A 20,715-nucleotide genomic window follows, 5' to 3' on the forward strand; every position below is an offset into this window, starting at 1 on the left:
GAGCCATCTTCTTAGCTGGCCATATTTTTAAAGTTTCTAAGAGGTCATAATAGGTTTGGGATATTACAACGTGTTCCTGATGTAACAAGGTCAATGTGAGGTCACAATAACGTATCATAATGTCAAATGTCACAATGCGAATGAGATCAAAATAGATTTATGACATCATGATGAGTTCGTAATAACACAGTGATATGTCCAATTATAATTGCTACTAGATCATAATGAGTATATGATTTCACAGAATGAGCTGGAATACCCAAAGGCCATTAATTTTCTGAAATGTTATGAAGTCATAATAGTTTCTGCAAACACAATAGACAATGATATCACAATGGCAATGTGGTGTCAAAATATGATGTCATAACATTGTTTTGATATCAAAATTGGTTGATCATGCCTTAATGGTGATGAGGCCACAATAGGTTATTGACGTCACAATTGGATTGTGAAGTCAAAGTGGCATGCTAGAGCTCAATTGTCATTAACTCACAACTATTATGAGCTCTATAAGGAACTGTGACATTCCAAGGTATGTGTTGTCACAAATGTGAAGTTCTAAGAGGAATATGATGTCACATTGTGACACAACGGTCATGACATCTGGCACTGTGATGTTAAAATGGTGATGATGTCACAATGCATTTGTGATAGCACATGTCAGAGTTACTAAATATTCATGAGGTTTTTGATGAAACAATGTTATCATGACATAACAACAGCAATGTGATGTCACAATGGATTTATGATGTCACAATGCTTATTAGATCACATTGTGTTAATGATGAAATAATGAAATTGTAATATCACAATCATATGACCAATTTCAATTCTACTTATTCACAATACATATATTATTATTATATTATATATATATATATGCCATGAATTTTGTAAAATGATATGAGGTTATAACAGGTTTGGGAAAACACAATGAGTCACTGATATCACAATGGCATCATGATATCACAATATGATGTCATAATGATGTTTGATATCACAATTAATCGGTGATGTCATAATGGTGATGATATCACGATAGGTTTGCGTTGACTCAATGGGTTGGTGATGTTAAAAACGTATGCAGAATCTCAATTGTCATTGACTCAAAAGGAGTATATGAGCTCATAAAGGGACGATGATGTCTAGAAAAGCCAGTGTTGTCACAAATATGTCATCATCAGCTTATTATGGAACCACCAAATTACTATGATATCCTACCATTATAACATTACATTGTCATTGTGACGTCATAGACATACTGCGGATGCCTACTTTGCAATTTCCTTCTATTCCAAACCCATTGTGACCTCATAGATATTATCCATATCTTCATTGTCAAGTAATTCCAATTGAGATCCGTCATGCCTTTGTAACATCACGTCTTTTAAAATATCCTCACTACTGTGATACCATATTGTCTTTATACCATCACCTCACTGTGAAATAACCAAAAGAAAATCACATCATACCATTACGACATCACATTGTCATTTTGAAGTCATAGACACACTTTGAATGTGTATTTTCTGATTTCATTCTATTTCAAATGTGTCATTTTGGTTATCAGAAACTCATTGTGACCTCATTACCATTGTGACATCACAATCCCTTTGTGATATCACATTTCCATTTTAATATCACTACTCCACCAACATCACAAAAAACTCAGTTCATCACTTTTGTGATAACTCAGGCCTTTGGAGACATCACAGTCGCTTTGTGATCTCATATACTCATTGGCAGGTAATGACAATTGAGAACCAGGATTTCATTGTGATATCATAAATGTATTGTGACCTCATGACAATTATGCATGACCAACTAATTTTGACATCAAAACATTATGACAGCATATTGTCATATCACACTTCCATTGTGATATCATTGTCCTATTGTCTTTGCAGAAGCCTATATAACTTCATAACATTTTAGAAAAATAATGGACTTTGGGAATTCCAGCTGTTTCTGTGATCTCATACTCATTGTGATCTAGTAGCAATAGGAATTGGACATGTCTCTGCGTGATTACAATCTCATTCTAATGTCACAAAACTATTTTGACCTCATTCTCACTGAGCAAATCATTGTGACATTATATTGCCATAGTGACATCCTGATCAACTTATAATGGTCTTAGTTCCTTTGAAAAAATATATGGCTTTTGTGACATCACAATTTCTTTGTGCACCCATATCTTCATTGTGAATTAATAACAATTTCATAAAAACTTGCCATTGTAACATCAGAAGCACTTTGCGATATCATCTCTATTATGCCATAACATTGTCATTATGACACAATCAGCTAATAGTGACATCACAAATCTCCAATTATATCAGAACATTATGATATCAAATTTTCATTGTGATCTCATACATACACTAAATTGCTATTCTGATTATATTCTATTTCAAATGTGACATGAGATTTGATATCAGAAACCACCACCATGGACACTGGTGAGTGCAAGAAACTGTCTCTTTTACAAGGCTACCAGAGTAATTATCAGACCCCACTCACTTTACTATGATGGCATACTTGTGAGCCTCTATCCTTGGACTTTTCTCTTAAACACTAAAATTTGTTTCTACATGAGAGCTTGTTTAGCCCCCAGTTTATCCTCTGCCATAATGACAAAATATGGCATGCCACTGTGACATAACCAACACATTGTTACATCTCAAACCTATAGTGAAATCATCACCAGAATGCTATCAACAACTAACTGTGATAATAAAACATTATTATGACATGATATTTTAACATAATATTGCCATTGTGGTATCACTGTCCAATTTTGTTTTCAGAAACCAAGTAAAACCTCATAACATTTTAGAAAATTCATGATGTTTGGGACTTGAAGCTCCTTCTGGGTCCTATCCTCAGTTTACTAGGAATAATTGACATTGGACATGGGATTGTAATATTACAAATTTGTTTTAAAGTCACAAATCTAATGTGACCTCATCACTATGGCATCACACATCCATCATGATATCACACTGCCATTGTGACATCACATTCACATTATGATATCCCAAACCTATTATGACCTCTTGGTACTATTGAAAATGCACATAGCATTTTCTGTGATGCCACATTCATTAAGTGTACATTTGGTGAACTAATAATGGAAATCAGACATACCATTGTAACCCAAAACATTTGTGTCATCACAAGTATGACATCACATTATCATTATGATAGCATGAGCTTATTTTTGACATCACAAACTGCAATGATATAAAATTATGACCTCACATTATTATTATTGGGATATCATACATACATTATGAATGCGTATTCTTTTTTAATTTTTAATTTTTATTGTGAAAGTACTGTACAGAGGGGTTACAATTACATAGGCAAGATGGTGAGTACATTTCTTAACAAGCATTATAGCCTCCTCCTTTGTTTACCCTTCCCATCCCGTCCGATCCACCACCCCACCCGTCCCCACACCAAATCCTCCCCCCCCCAACAAAGTTGTAAAGTTCGTTTTCGACATGACAACTTGAACTTCTCATTTTTGCAACGGGTCCACTTGTATCCTTATTTAAACAACTTGTTTTTAGCCTTCCCTTCCACGAATTATACCGACATCAAATACAGTAAAAGCAGGGATTATACTGTGGGGGAGGGACATACAAAGCAACAAAGAAATAATCTTATAAATGAGTTAGAAACCAATTCATGAGAGAAAAAAAAACATTTAAATACATATCTTAGGGTCCATTTTCCTAACCTCACCTTATGTGACCTTTTCTCCTTGGCATATGTATACTAGATATTGCAAATAAGGGAAACCATGGGACGTATGTTTCTTTGGGCTTGGCTTACTTCACTTAATATAATTTTTTCCAAGCCTTTCGATTTGCTAACAAATGGGGAAATGTCATTCTTTCTGATGGAGGCATAGAATTCCATTGTGTATATATACCACATTTGCTTGATCCATTCATCTACTGAGTGGCATCTGGGTGGTTCCATATCTTAGCTATGATAAATAATGCTGCAATAAACATAGTTGTGCTGGTAGCTTTAGTGTGGTCTTGTTTGTAAACATTTGGGTAAATGCCCAAAAGTGGGATTGCTGGGTCATAGGGGAGCTCTATTTGGAGTCTTTTGAGGAACCTCCATACTACTTTCCAAAGTGGTTGAACAAGTTTACACTCCCATCAACAGGTTTTTAAAGTTTTGATCATACAGGTCCTTCACTTATTTAGTTAAGATAACACCTACATGTTTTAATATCTGTGAGGCTATTAAAAAGCATTGCTTTGATGGTTTCAGCTCTGTTCTTTTCATTGTTGGCTTACAGAAAAGCCATTGATATTTGAAGGTTAATTTTATAACCTGCTACGTTGCCAAAGTATCAAATTAGCTCGTGTAATTTGGGAGTGGAGTGCATGGGAATCTTTAAAAACATGATCATGTCATTTGCAAAGAGCGAGTTTTACTTCGACTTTTCCTTTTTGGGTCCCCTTTATGTTTGCATTGAATTGCCAATACATGCATGAAGATATATAAAACATGTCTGGCCAAATAGAAATGTCAATAAATCCAGTGTATACCTAACGATATATTCTTAGAATCAGCATAAATTTTTATAAATAAAAGAAATAGAGTTCTGGGAAGATGGTGGAGGAGAAGCTGGAAGATAAACAAACTCTCATGTAGAAAGCAGTTTCCGAGTTACAGTGAACAGCCCTAAACCAGAGAAGCACACGAAGTGTGCCATCACAGGACAAGAGTTTGGACTGAGAGGGAAAATCCAGGCAAGGAGACAGATCTGAGCACTTGCCAGAAGCTGCTGCTGTGGTGGCTGTGATGGTGGTGGCAGCCCTACCCGCCATACCAGAAACACAGAGTGTCCGGAAGAAGGAGCCAGATGTGGCAGGCAAGCAGATTCTACTCAACACCAGCAAGAACCGACAAGGAGCAGACATCTTCATCTGCAGTTCGCAGACCAGAGAAGACCCAGGAACCAAGACTCGGCGTGAGTAGAAGCCTGATGTCCTCACCCCTTCTCAGGGAGCACAGGAAGGAAGGCCACACTTCCCCCCCCCCAGTACCGGAGATCTCAGTCTTGGATACTGACAAAGCTCAGCGGAGCTGCTAGCTCCAACTCAGGCCTTGGTAGAAAAGTAGAATCATTTGGCAGGTCACAAGAACCTAACCTGAGTCTGACCTGCCAGACTCAGCTCCACCCAGGGAAAAGTCACCCAACCCGGGTGCCAGCCGCAGAAGTGCCTTTCTTTACTGGGTAATCAGAGCCAGAGGCTGCCCCTCCCTTTAGCAGTATTGACATTCAATTGAAATTCAGTAAACATAAACCCTGAGAATGGCTCCAGGCTGGGCTCTGTGAGTTTCTCACAAGCTAGCCCCCAGGAAAAGCTACTGTTTACTGAAATGCCTCAACAGTACCCAGAACCTAGCCTCATCACAGCATCTCCAAACTTGAGAAAAAAGCCATCTCCCGCTTTTGGGATACTCAAAGCATATCTCCCTCCCATTGATCTAAGCTGGGAGGAGGATCGCAAAATCCTGGGTAAAGCAGAGCATCTTTCTGTCTGTTCAAACAAACTGACTCAAGAAACCAACCAAGCCACAGGAAAATCAAACACCACAAGCAGACCAGAGAGTGCAACAAAAGACTGGATATGGCCACAACGGAGGTACAGGATTTTTCCCACTCCTCCCAAAAAAAATCAAAGAACTTTTTTAAATATTTAATTTTTTCCTTTTTAAAAAAGAATTGTTTTCTAGTAACTTTTTTTCCTCTTATAATTTTTATTTTAGGGGTATATATGTGTGTGCGTTTATCAGTCTTTTTTAATTTCTTTTTAAAATTTTTGTTTTTTGTCTTTTGTTTAGCTCTACTGAACTTTGGATCTTTTTCTTTCTTATTCTTTTCACCTTTTCTTCTCTTTCGTTCTTCTTTATGTGACTTAATTGTTGTTCTACACATCCTCAGATAACCCGTAGTCGATTGTTAGACCTTATCCCCAATTGCGTACACAGTTAATCCACGAATTTATTACTCAATTCAAAACCTCTTAGACTTAAATTCCTTACTAGCAGTACTACCGCTTTATACCTATATAATATTTTAATATATAATACCTATATAATATTTTTATATTTTTATTTTTAATATATAATACCTATATAATGTTTTTAAGTTTTTCACATCTCCTTTATATCCCTCCCCTTCTTTCATTATATCCACATTCTTCTCTGTATATTTCGTTTTTGCTTCTACATAATATTTTTAATTTTTACTTTCCTATTTTTTCTGATCTCTTTTCTTCTCCCTTTCTGTTTCTTCTTTTTCTCTCTCTCTACTTTCATCCTATCCAACCTATTTCCTGCGTTAAGATTAGGACTTAGTTATGTTAACTCTCCCTGTACCAAACTACATCTCTCTATTCCTATTTTTACCCACATCTCTTCCTAAAATTAGTAATTTCTGGTTTGCCAAATTCTTCTTTGTGCTTCATAGCTCATTAATATATAGTTGTTTGATGTTGAATAGATGTATCTGTTGAACTAGATTGTATCTGCAGACTATTAACTGTGAAAATACAGACTTCGGTTGATGCTTGCCTTAAGATAGGGTTCTAGCACAAAACTGCTGTTATTTTCATCCCAAATGGGCAGCGTAAGCCGTAGAAACACAAGAAAAATGGCAACTCGGGGTATCTCAACTCCCACTCATGATAATCAGGGGGCAGAACAGATAATGAATAATCCAGAGGAGAGTTCCCAAATACCTCTATAAACACTGATGGCAAACATGATAAATGAAAAGATTGAAAATATACAAAGGACCCTGTATGAGCGTGATAGGGAGAGAGAGGAGGCCAACAAAAGGTTTATACAGGATATCATAAGCGTGAGGAAGCTACTCAAAAACTGATACAGGATTTGCGTGAGCAGCTTGAGGATACTCAAAGAGAAAGACAGAAATGGCGTGAGCAGGCTGAGAACACTCAAAGAGAACTACGGGAATGGCGTGAATGTGAGGAAACTAAGCAAAGAGTAATACAGGAATTGAGAAAAAATACACAAAGATCATTAAAAGCATTCATGGACTCCATTAACAAAGAGCTGAAGAAAGTCAGAGTGACCGCCAAGGGAATGCTGGATGGAATCCAACAGAAGGAATGGGAGTCCAAGGAAACCATAAACAATCAACTAATGATTTGAGAGTAAACACTGAACACAAAATTAAGGAAGTAAACAAGTTCATACAAGATCTAAACAAAAGCTTCAACAAAGAATTTGAAGCCATCAAAGCAGACCAATAAGAAGGAAAAGAAATAAAAAACAAACTAGAAAGTCTTGAAAATAGGTTAGACCGTGTAGAAGGTCGAATATCGGGGATAGAAGACAGCCTAGATATTATAGAGAAAGAACAAACAACCATTTAAGACAAGTCCAAGAAATATGAAAACACCAATTGAATGAGACATCTGAACCTCCTTGAAAAAGAGCAGCAAGATAAACCCCAATCCAGTAGATGGAAAGAAATAATTAAAATTAAATCAGAATTAAATGAATTAGAATTCAAAAACACTATAGAAAGAATCAACAAAACAAAGAGTTGGTTCTTTGAAAAATTGACAAAATTGACAGACCCTTGGCAAATCTTAGAAAAAGAAGAGAACACACCGAAGTAAATAAACTCAGAGATGAGAATGGAAACATCACCAAAGAAAAAACCAAGATTCAGAACATTATAAGCGAATATTTCTCAAAACTTTATGCTAATAATTTTGAGAACTTGGCAGAAATGGACCTTTTCCTAGCAAATATTGACATGCCAAAACTAAACCAAGATGAGTTAAACCAGCTTAACAGGCCCATATCAAGTATTGAAATAGAAACAGCAATAAGAGACCTCCCAGGTAAGAAAAGTCCAGGACCAGATGGTTTTACAGCAGAATTCTACAAGGCCTTCAAAGCAGAGATCACTCCATTACTCCTCCAACTCTTCAATGAAATTGAAAGAGAATGTTCACTACCGAACACATTCTATGAAGCCATCATAACCCTCATCCCAAAACCAGGCAGGGACTCATCAAAGAAAGAGAACTATAAACCCATTTCTTTGATGAACATAGATGCAAAACTTCTCAACAAAATTATATCCAATCGACTTCAACAATTCATCCAAAAAATCATACACCATGATCAAACCAGATTCATTTTGGGGATGTAAAGCTGGTTCAATATGCACAAATCAATTAATATTATTCATCACATCAACAGGGGCCAGGATAAGAAACACATGGTTATCTCAATAGATGCAGAAAGGGATTTGACAACATCTGACACCCCTTTTATGATGAAGGTTTTGGAAATATTTTGAATCCATGGAACATTCTTCAATACAATAAAGGCTGTATTTGACAAACCTACAGCCAGCATTATACTTAATGGTGAAAAACTAAAGCTAATTTCTCTTAACTTAGGAACAAGACAAGGATGTCCACTCTGTCAATTTCTCTTCAATCTAGTATTAGAATGACTAGCTACAAGAATAAGACAAGGTGCAGAAATAAAGGGGACCCACATAGGGAAAGAAGAAAGAAACTCCCCCCTTTGCAGATGACATGATCTTATATTTAAAGAATCCCATAGACTCCAGTCCCAAATTACTCAAGCTGATTCAAAACTTTGGCAAAGTAGCAGGGTATAAATTTAACCCTGCCCAAACAAATGGCTTTTCTGTATGCCAACAATGAGCAAAGTGTGGCTGAAATTAGGAAAGCAACTCCATTTGTAATAGCCCCCCAAAAAATGCAATACCTAGGAGTTAACTTAACCAAAGAAGTAAAGGACCTCTATGATGAAAACATTAAAATCTTGAAAAAGGAAATCAACACAGAACTTTAAAAATGGCAAAACCTCCCATGCTCCTGGATTGGAAAGATTAACATCGTGAAAATGGCAATTCTTCCCAAGGCTATCTACAAATTCAACGCAATAACTATCAAAATTCCAAGCTCATTCTTCAAGGAAATCGAAGAGGCAATCCAAAAATTCATATGGAACAATAAAAGACCCAGAATAGCAAAAACGCTCCTCAATGGAAAGAACACTGCTGGAGGAATATCAATACCAAATTTCAAACACTACTATAAAGCCATAGTAATCACAACAGCTTGGTATTGGCATAAGAACAGACCTCAGGACCAATGGAATAGAATTGAAAACCCAGAAATGAACCTACAGACCTATACCCATCGAATCTTTGATAAGGGAGCTAAAAAAATAGAGTGGAAGGAAGACAGCTTCTTCTGTAAATGGTGCTGGCAAAACTGGTTAACTACTTGTAGAAAAATAAGCTAGATCCTTCTATGTCACCCTGCACCAGAATCAACTCCAAATGGATCAAAGACCTTGAACTCAAAGCAGACACTCTGTAAACATTACAGGATGGAATAGGAGAAACCCTAGGTCTCCTTGGCTCAGGCCGAAATTTTCTGAATAGAGACCCGGAAACACAACAAATCAAAGAAAGGTTGGACTAATGGGATCGCATAAAGTTACAGAGCTTCTGCAGGGCAAATGACATAGCTAGCTAGATCAATAGAAAGCCCACGGATTGGGAGAAGGTCTTTACTAGCCATACAACGGAGAAGGGTCTCATATCTAAAATATACTTGGAACTCAAAAAATTAAATCCCCCAACAACAAATCCTCAAAGAAACAATGCCCAATAAATAAGTGGGCGAAAGACTTAAAGAGAAACTTCTCTGAAGAAGAAAGAAGGATGGCCAATAGACACATGAAGAAATGTTCAACATCCTTAGCCATAAAAGAAATGCAAATCAAAACATCATTGAGATATCACCTCACTCCAGTTAGAATGGCAAAAATCAAGAACTTAAACAACAACAGATGCTTGAGGGGATGTGGACAGAAAGGAACCTTACTTCATTGTTGGTGGGAATGTAAACTTGTTCAACCACTTTGGAAAGCAGTATGGAGGTTCCTCAAAAGACTTCACATAGAACCCCCCTATGACCTAGCAATCCCACTTTTGGGCATTTACCCAAATGTTTACAAACAAGACCACACTAAATCTACCAATCCCACCATGTTTATTGCAGCATTATTTACCATAGCTAAGATATGGAACCAACCCCGATGCCCCTCAGTAGATGAATGGATCAAGAAAATGTGGTATATATACTCAATGGAATTCTATGCCTCCATCAGAAAGAATGACATTGCTCCATTTGTTAGGAAATGGAAAAACTTGGAAAAAATTATATTAAGTGAAGTAAGCCAGGCCCAAAGAAACATAGGTCCCATGGTTTCCCTTATTTTTAATATCTACTATATGTATGAGTCAAGCGGAAAAGGTCAGATAATATGATGTCAAGAAAATGAACCCTTAGATGTGTATTGTAATGTTTTTTTTTCTTTCATGCATGTGTTTCTAACGCATTTATAAGATTATTTCTTTGTTGCTTTGTATGTCCCTCCCCCACAATATAAATATAGTGAAAACTATATTTGATGTCAGTATAACTAGTGGAGGAGATGGGGAAAAACCATTGTTTAAGGATACAGGTGGACCTGTTGCAACAATGAGAAGTACAAGTTGTCATGTCCAAAACGAGCTTTACAACGTTGGTGCGGGCGGGGGGGAGGCGGGGAGGATTGGAAGGGGGTTCAGGGGGGAGGCTGGGAAGGGATGTGAAGTGTAAACAAAGGAGGAGGCTTCAATGCTTGCTAAGAAATGTACGCATCAACCTGCCCATGTAGTTGTAACCACTCTGTACAGTGCGTTCACAAAACATAAAAATAAAAACAAATTAAAAATAAAAAAAACTTTCAAAACTTGAAAAAGGAAATCAAAACAGTACTTAGAAAATGGGAAAAACTCCCGTGCTCCTGGATTGGAAAGATTAACATTGTGAAAATGGCAATACTTTCCAAAGCTATTTACAAATTCAATGCCATGCCTATCAAAAGTACAACATCATTCTTCAAGGAAATAGAAGAGGCAATCCAAAAATTCATATGGAACAATAAAAGACCCCGAATAGCAAAAACAATCCTCAATGGAAAGAACACTGTAGGAGGAATATCAATACCAACTTTCAAACTCTACTATAAAGCCATAGTAATCAACTCAGTTTGGTACTGGCACAAGAACAGACCTCAGGAACAATGGAATAGAATTATAATCCCAGAAATGAACCTACAGACTGTTAGCCAACTAATCTTTGATAAGGGAGCTAAAAATATAGAATGGAAGAAAGACAGCCTCTTCAGCAAATGGTGCTGGCAAAATCGATTACATTCTATTTCAAATGTGGCATATGGATTGTTATCAGTAACACGTTGTAACCTCATAACCATTGTGACATCACAATCCTTTTTTACCATCACGATGTCATTGTAATATCATTAAGCCACTGTGACATCACAAACCTGTACTTTCTGCATGTTTGTGACATGCTGCGATTGTGATGTTAGGACCTTTGTAAACTCATAATCTGCTTTCCACCACATATTTCAGGTATGACTTGTGATATCAGAGTCAACTGTGAATCATGACCAATGTGAGATCACACTGCCAGTCTGCATGACCATTGTGTCACCTTGTGACATCAAAAACCAGATAAACTTCATCACATTTATGACACAAATGCCCTTGGAGTCATGAGACTCAATTTGTAAACTTGCACATTCATCAAGAATTAATGACAATTGATATCCCCCATTGTGACGTCACAAACCAATTTTGATATCACAAAACTATTGTGACCTCATCAACACTTTGGCATCATCAATTATGGAATGGGAACATTATTATGTTGTCACTGTTTTTCAAGGTGGTTCAGGTGCCTCATTAAATTTGCTTGGAAACTTCCCATGTTTCCCCACGGTCATCCAGGGCAAAGGGGTCAGCTGGTCTGGCATGGAAACAGTTGATCCAAGCAGCAATGCTGTCCACCTGAAGGGCAGTGGGTGTAGCTCATAGCACCATGTGTTTCCAGAGATCTCTAGCTGTGCCTTCGAACAAACACCCAGTCCCCTGGTTTAAACAAATGGGGAGTAGGAATAGAAGCCGAATCATATAATGCTCTAAGCTGGGGCCACATACTCACGCACCAGCTGTAAATAGTCAAGCTTACACAGAAATTCAGTATCATCCAAATAGCAAGCAATTCAGTCTAGAGGCTAGGGATAATGGGTGGGGGTCCACACATTATACTCTAAACACGGCAAAAGGTAGGAGCAATACCTAGTCTTCAGCAGTCTCCAGAGGCAATTTAGTTAAGGTCTCTTTTAGAGTCTGATTCCGATATCTCCAATTTGTTGAAGGAACTCAGAGCTACAAACTCCCAAGAACTGCTTTTGGTGTGTCATAGAGGAGGGCATTATTTCAATGTTTCTAAATGTGAACAAATTTGCTTTATGACCTAAAAGGTGCTCTGTTTTGGAGAATGCTCCATGTGTTGCTCAGAAGAAAATGTATTCTGCTTCTGCTGTGTGAAATATGCAGAAGATATCTGTTCAGTATTGTTGATCTATGTAGTTGATTAGATCTGAGATTTCTCTATTGAGTTTCTGCTGTGATGATCTATCCAGCAGGGACGTTGGTGTGTTAAAGTCCCTCCCAAACAATTAATGTCTTTTTATTATGTGACATTTTAGGGAAAGTGATGTTTATTGGAAAATTTGCGTGTTCCGTTATTTTGTGAATGCATATTTAGGATTGTCATATTCTCCTGAAGGAGAGATCCCTTAATTAGTATGTAATGACCTTCTTATTCATTCTTGCTAATTTTAATTTGAAGTTAGGATTATAAGTCCCATCTCTTATGGGGGTAGATTTTCTTCTAGCCTTTAATTTTCAGAATATTTTATTTTGTGTCTGGGTTTGGTGAGATTTGAGGGCTTTAATATTATTGTTAGAGCTTTGTTTTAGAGCTTGTATAGACTTCATTACCTCCTTAATTTCGCTTCAGTGTTCCTTCTCAAATCACTTTGTTGATTGGTTATAGTTTCTTTGGACTCCCTTTCCATCTGCTAGGTTTCATTCAGCATTCCTTTTGGGGCCTGCATGGATTCTTCCAGCTTCCTGTTTGTGGACTCCATGAATGCCTCTATTAATTTGTGTTTATTCCCATTCCACTTACACATTTCCTCAATTAATCTTTGATTAGCCTCATCAGGCTCAGGAATTTTCCTATCACACTCACGCTTTTTCCTATGACGTTTATTCAGAGTCGTTTGCAGGTGTTCAATATTTTTTCTGCATTTTTATCAGTGTTTTAGACCATTTGGGGAATGCTCCTGTGGATTGTTAACTGCTCTGTTGCCTGATTATCATGAGTGGGAGTTGAGATACCTGGAATTGCTAATTTTTGTGTGTTTCAACACTTTGTTCTGCTGATTTGGGTATTAAAGCAAAACCAATACCATTCAAGAATACTATTTTAAGGGAATCATCAATCAGAGTTCTGTAGTTGCAAAGATTGAGCAGTCAAAATGAATACATGTATTATCTAATTAAGTAGATACAACCTAGTTTAACAACAAACAACTAAGGACTAAGAAAATCAAAGAAGAAGTCACCAGACAGAAATTAATAGTTTTAGGGAGAATTGTGTGGAGAAAATAAGGTTAGATCAATGTGGAGATGGAAAGAGAGAGGGAATGTAACCGAGACATATCTGCAGAGAGAGGCAAAGTACAGAAAAAAAGGAGAAAAGAGATACAGACAACGGAAAAATGAAAAATAAAAAATTTAAAAGTGAAACAAAAAATTATATAAATATGTTAAAGAGCAAGAAAGGAAAACCATTTGAGTCCTTACCTTGCTCATGTAATTGTAACCCCTATGTACAGTATTTTTACAATTAAAAAAATCTTATTAATAAAAAATAAAGACATTGGGACATGAATATATATTTATATACATATATATATATATATTAAAGAATACTACAGTTAAAGGAGTTACAGCTGAGAGTTTGTGAATTGAGTAATAGATATTTGAATTAAGCATGAGCACACACTGAAGTAAATGGTCTAAGATGTGTGTTTATCAGGGAATGAATAGAACAGCAATTATGTAAAGCCAAAAAACAAAAAGTACCAATAGAAAAAAAAAGTAAAAAGAGAATTAAAAAGTTTAATAAAAATGATGATAAACTTGAAAGCAATTTAATTTTTAAGAAAAAATCAAATTTTAGGGGGGCGATTTTTAAGAGGTGATACCAGGTGCTTCTGATATAACAATGTGCTTCTGATATAACAATGGCAATGTGATGTCCCAATGGGGTTGTCATGCCACAGTGATGATGCAATGACAATGTCTGTGAGGTCACAATGAATTTGTAGTATCAACAAGTATATGAATTCACACAAGGACCATGATGTCTTCAAATAGATGTGTTGTCACAACAGTGATAAAGTCCTAAGAGGTTTGTGATGTCATGTGATACAATGGTCATGAAATCTGGCAGTGTGGTCATGCTGTCTCAGTGGATTTCTGATATCACATAGACAGCATGTCACAAAAGTTATGAGGACAGACAGGTTTGTGATATCACAGTGTGTTAGTTGTAACCAATTGCACTGTGATATCACAATAGTTCTTATGTCACCCTGCATTTCTTATATCAAAACACATGCCACATTTGAAATAGAATGAAATCACAGAATAGGCATGCTCAATTTGTTTATGGCATGATAATGACACTGTGATGTCAGAATGCAATGATGTCGTAGTTTTTTGATGTCTCAATGAGCTGATTGTGTCATAACAATAATGTGATGGTATAGTGGTGATGATGACACAAATGGATTGTGATGTTACCATGGCCTGTCTTATCACAATTACCATTAGATCACAAAAAGGATAATAGTAAAGATAGGGATTGTGATATCCCAGAAGCAATGTGTTTTTTTTTTCAAAAAAGCTAACAGTTCACAGTAGGTTTGGAATGTCACAATGTGATTGTGACAGTACAATGGCAATGTGAACTCACAATATGTTTGAGATGTTACAGTGCTGACACAATGGGGATATTAAAAAGTAATTGTGATGTGACAATGGTAATGGGGACACAATGGGTTTCTGATATCAACCCACATGGAAATGTGAAGTGGAATGAAATCACACAATATGCATTCACAATGTTTCTATCACATCACAATAAGGATATGATGTGATAATGCTGTCACTAGAGTTCAGTGATGTTGCAATGATCTGATGATGTCATATGAACAATTTGTCACTCTGGAGATAATGTCCCAAAGGGTTTGTGATGATACACTTTAAATTTGATCTTAATAGTCAGTTCAAAATGAAGATATGGATACACAGACCATGAAGTCACAAAGACCATGTGTTTTTTCAATGGTGCTAGGAGGTCAAAATAGGTTTGGTGTGTCACAATGTGATTATGATATCACAATTTCAATGTGATTTAACAATGGGCTTGTGAATGACGATGAGCTCACAATGGGTTTATAATGTTACAATGAGTTTGTAATATCACAATGACATTTCCAATATCAATAACACAATGGCAATGTCATAACTGAAACATTCTAAGGCATAAAACACATGATCAGATTATGAGCTGACAAAAGTCCTAAGATATCATAATGATGGCTTCTTAATGAAGCCCCAGATGACCTCCCAAGGAAGTCCCAGATGGCTTCCCGAGGAAGCACCAGATGAACACCAGAGGAGGTCAGAGATCACCTCTCAATAACATGACAGATGACTTCTCTAGGAGGACCCAGATGGCATCTCAAGGAAGCCACAAATGATCTCAAGAAAAATTCCCCAAAACAGGCTATCATGCTTACCAAGACTCAACACTAGAGTATTCCTAAATGAGTCTTTTCAATGTTGGTCCTTGGAGCCAAACACTCAAGGGAGGCTCTCAGGTCTGAGGTCAGAGAAATTCACCTAAGAGGGGGTTTTCCCAGCCAAGGCCCAAGACCATCTCACTGGAGTCTCAAAAAGTAATGACCTCTAAAGCACAAAACAATGCATAGAGGCACATTTAAAATAAACAAATTAATTTACACAAAAAAGGGCCTGAGACTGCCACATTCTGTGCTGGATACCCAGAGGCAAAAGCAGCCTTCACCAACAAACCTTCGACTTCAAATAGGCAGCCCCACCCTTTGTTAATTGGTCTGCAACCACCCCCCCATAATTATGATCTCCAAATCTCCATATTTCAAAGGGCAAGGCTTTTTACTTTTCCCTTCCTCCTTCACTCTCTACTGACTTGTCTTTCCTTCCAAGGTCTTTCCTTTTTCCCCATCTGCCACTTTCTTCTTATCTTCAGGATTTTCCACATTCCACAGGATTGCCATGCTCTGACCTGGTGGCCAGTTGCTATTCTTTCCCTACTGCTCTTCTTCAATTCCTCCCTTCCCAGGTCTTTCCCCTCTTGCTGTCTCACCATGTCCTTCCTTCCAGGTATTTCTCTTCATTCCCTCCTATTCAGTTGCTCAGAAAACATAACCTGTACCCCTACCCAACACCAACCGGTCTCCTTTCTAACATATTTCAATGGTCACTTCCCTAACTGCCCACTGCCCAATCACTACTTGACTGCTTACCTTGTGGAGCTTGATATCCTACCCCCCAGCAGAATGTCCATCCCCCTGTAGCAACATGCCCTTCCCCCTCCAGACGGCTGGACCATAGGGCCATGCTGATTGTAGATTTCTGCAGAAGTTAGGGACTCCCTTGGTTATTATGGTGTCCTCATTTTGAACTAAAAGTTATTGAATTTGGTCATGTCATTGTGATATTACAAACTTGTTGTTATATCACTAACCCATTATCACCTCACCAAAACTGATCTCAAAAACCCAATGTGACATCACATTGCCCTTATGACACCACGATTCATTTGTGACATTCCAAACGTGATATGACTTTGAAAAAAACCCACGTTCTTTTGACATCAAAGTCCTTTTGTTTACCCATACATTCATTGTGAACTAAGGACAATTGTGCTGACATGCCATCGTAATATCACAAAACTTTTGTGACATCATTATCAATGCCAAATAATGTGATTATGACATCATCAGTTCATTGTGACATTGCCAAAATGCAATGAGATCATACCATTATGACATCACATTGTCATTGTGACATCATAGGCTAAATGTGAATGCCTATTCTGTAATTTCATTCTGTTTCAAATGTGGCATATTGCTTGATATTAGAAACCCATGGTGACCTCATAACCATTGTGACATCAAAATCCCTTTGTGACATTAAAGCCATTGTGATATCACTAACACACTATGATGTCATAAACCTGACGTCCTCATATCTTTGTTGACATGATTCCATTATGATATCTTAGGCCCTTTGTGAGCTCATAATCTGTTTTCAACCTCATAATATTGCTGATATGATATGTGATTTCAGAAATCCACTGTAACATCATGACCACTGTGACTCCCCACTGTCAGACATCATGACCACTGTACTTGTTAGGACTTCATCACATTTGTTACAACAAATGCCTTTAGAGACATCAGAGTCCATCTTTGAACTCATATACTAATTGTGAATTAATGAAAATTGAGATCTAGCATGCCATTGTGTCATCAACCCATTGTTACATCACAAACCTATTGTCACTTCATCACCATTAGGGCATAACGAACTCATTGTGACAAAAATATTTTTTTGAAATAATATTTTGTTATCACGTTGCCATCATGATATCATTGTCCCTTTGTGATTTCATGAATTATGACCCTCTAACATTTTAGACTTCAATATCCTTCTGGGAAATTGTATCCTCATAGCAATTGAATTTAGACATGTAATTGTGATATTACAAAGTTATTGTGACATCACAAACCCAGTGTGACATCACATTGATGTTATGACATCATGATCCCATTGTGATATCCTAAACTCATTATGACCTATTAGCACCTTTAAAGAAACAAATATCCTTTGTGACACCACGTCTCTTTGCATATCTAGTCTCATTGTAAACTATTTAAAATTGAGATTATACATTCCACTGTATGCTGACAACACCATTTTGAGATCACATTGTCCTTTTTACACCAACTAATTGTATATCACTAAACTACAATGACATCATACATTAGGAATTCCTATTGTGTGATTTCATTCTATTTCAAATTTGGTATGTGTGATGAAATGCGAAACCCATTATTACTTCATAAACATTGTGAAATTGCCATGACATCATTTTTCCATTGTGATATCACTAATTCACTGTGACATCATAAACCTGCCCTGTCCTCAAAACTAATGTGACATGCTGCCATTGTGATTTCTTATGCCATGTTTGAGCTCATAATCTGTTGTTGACCTTGTAATATTTCAGGTATGACAGGTAATAGGATAAATCCACTGTGACTTTATGACCACTGTGATATCACACTGCCACACATTATGACCATTGTGACATCACAAACCTGTTAGGACGTCATCCCATTGGTGACAACACATGCTTTTGGAGACATCATCATGCCTTTTTGAACACATGGCCTCATTTAGAGGTAAGGCTAATTGAGATCCACCATGCCATTGTACCATCACCAATACACTGTGATCTCACAAATCTATTGTGACTTTATCTCCATTATGGATCACCAACTAATTGTGTCATCAAAACATTTCCATGATATGATATTGTAATATCACATTTCCATTATGATATTACTGTCCTATTCTGTTTTCACCATTCTATTTTGTCTTCATAACATTTTAGAAAATTCATGCTATTTGGGAATTTAAGCTCTTTCTGTCAACTTGTATCCTCATTGTGAGTCTCAATTGATATCAGACATGAGATGATCATATTCCAAATTCGTGGTGACATAACTCTCCTATGGTGACTTCATCACCACTGTGACATTGCCAACCCATTGTGACATCATATTGCCATTGAGACATCACTATCACATTGTGATATCCCAAACCTAGTTTTACCTCTTAGCACCTTCAACAAAACTCATAGTCTTTGTGGCATCACGGTCCCTTTGTGTACCATATCCTCATGTAATCCTAGGACAATTGATATCAGACATGCCTTTTAATAGCACATACACTTTGGAACATCATCACCAGTGTGACATCACATTGTCATTATGAAACTATCAGCTTATAGTGATATCACCAAACTATAATGAATTCATTGCATCATGACCTCACATCATATCCATACCCATATTTTCAGATTTTATCTCTATGAATCCACTTCCCCAAATTAACCAAGTGAGTTAACTTGCATACACTCTCTCTCCATGTGTTCAAGCTTTCTAGCATTTACTTGTTGGCAAATTTCTAGGTACATTACATATGCTTGTTAGGCTGAGGACCAACAGTTTTAGGCATAGGCCTGGGACAATTTACCAGAGTGACTGATAACCAGATATAAACAGACAGAAGGCTTGAGCCTATAACCATTTTACAGAAATTCAGTGTCCACACTTGCACACTTGTTATCACTAATTTTTTCCTCCTTCTTTCAATCATAATGATTAATAGCTGTAGACACCCCACTGGGTTTAGAGTGGTCTCCCGAGCTACCTAATCAGCTCAGGTTTTTTTATATGAAACTCAGGGACCTCTATTTTCCTTAACTCCTATTTAGTACTCTGAACCTCAGTCTGGAAATTGGAATCTTCTTCTCTTTTATCCTCCTCCTTTTTCTGAAGCTAGCTTTCATGATCCCAATCTCCATCTCAAAATCCTCCTTATCCTGCAAGTATTCTTCCAGGATCACAGAATTCCTTCCACTGTCCAACTTCTGCTCCTTCTCACAACACCTCTTACTGCTCTTCAGCTCTTTAAGTTTGCAACGGTGTTATTAAGAGTTTTTTTTCCACCTCCAACTGTTCCATTGAGACCTGCTGCTTTTGCATTATATTTATGGTGAGATCTCGACAATCTATTTGGCCTTTTCCTCTAATAGCTTCTCTTTCTTTTCACTTTCGTATATTTTGTGACAGATCTTTCAACTGTTTAGCTGTTCTGTTTTTCTGCCTAATGCTCTTTCCCTTTCCAGGGCATTCCCCATCAGAGCATTCTTGTCCTTTAACTCTTTCTGAAGAGTAACCATCTCTTTCTTGATACTGATACTTTGCTGCTCAGTTTTCATGGCCTCTTCTATGACATGGCTGCTCATTCTGTTCTTTCTCTGTTGAATTTTAGCTCACATGCTTCAAAGCTTATTACTACTATGCACTTCATCTTAATGCATTCTTGTATCATATCCAGTTCCATTCTCTGGGCGCCTTGATTTCCACGTACAGTGTCAGGATATTTTCCTGCCCTACCTTGTAGTCAGCCAGGATGACAGCATTGGCATCCTGTGCCTTCTTCAGCCTTTCAACTGTGGTCCCTCTTTGTTCCTAAACTTGGGAAAGCTATACAAAGAAAAATATCTAACCACAATCTTGTAGAGTCCCTGCAGTCTTTGCAACATGTTCTTTGGTTTATCCTTTAGTAGCCAAAGCCGGCTGGCCTCCTGAGAAAAACTCTACCCACTCTTTCTTGCCTGGAGAGCTGCTCTGGTTAAAAAGGCATTGTACTCCTGAATTTGACCCCATGTGGAAAGAACCTTATTTGGTGTTGCTAATTACACCATCGGCCATTAATGCTGCAAGAAAACATCACTGGATCCACCAATCTCAAGT

This window comes from Dipodomys merriami, unplaced genomic scaffold (assembly GCF_024711535.1).
Source record: "Dipodomys merriami isolate MVZ:Mamm:240054 unplaced genomic scaffold, mDipMer1.0.p SCAF_18, whole genome shotgun sequence".
Classification (NCBI taxonomy): Eukaryota; Metazoa; Chordata; class Mammalia; order Rodentia; family Heteromyidae; genus Dipodomys; species Dipodomys merriami.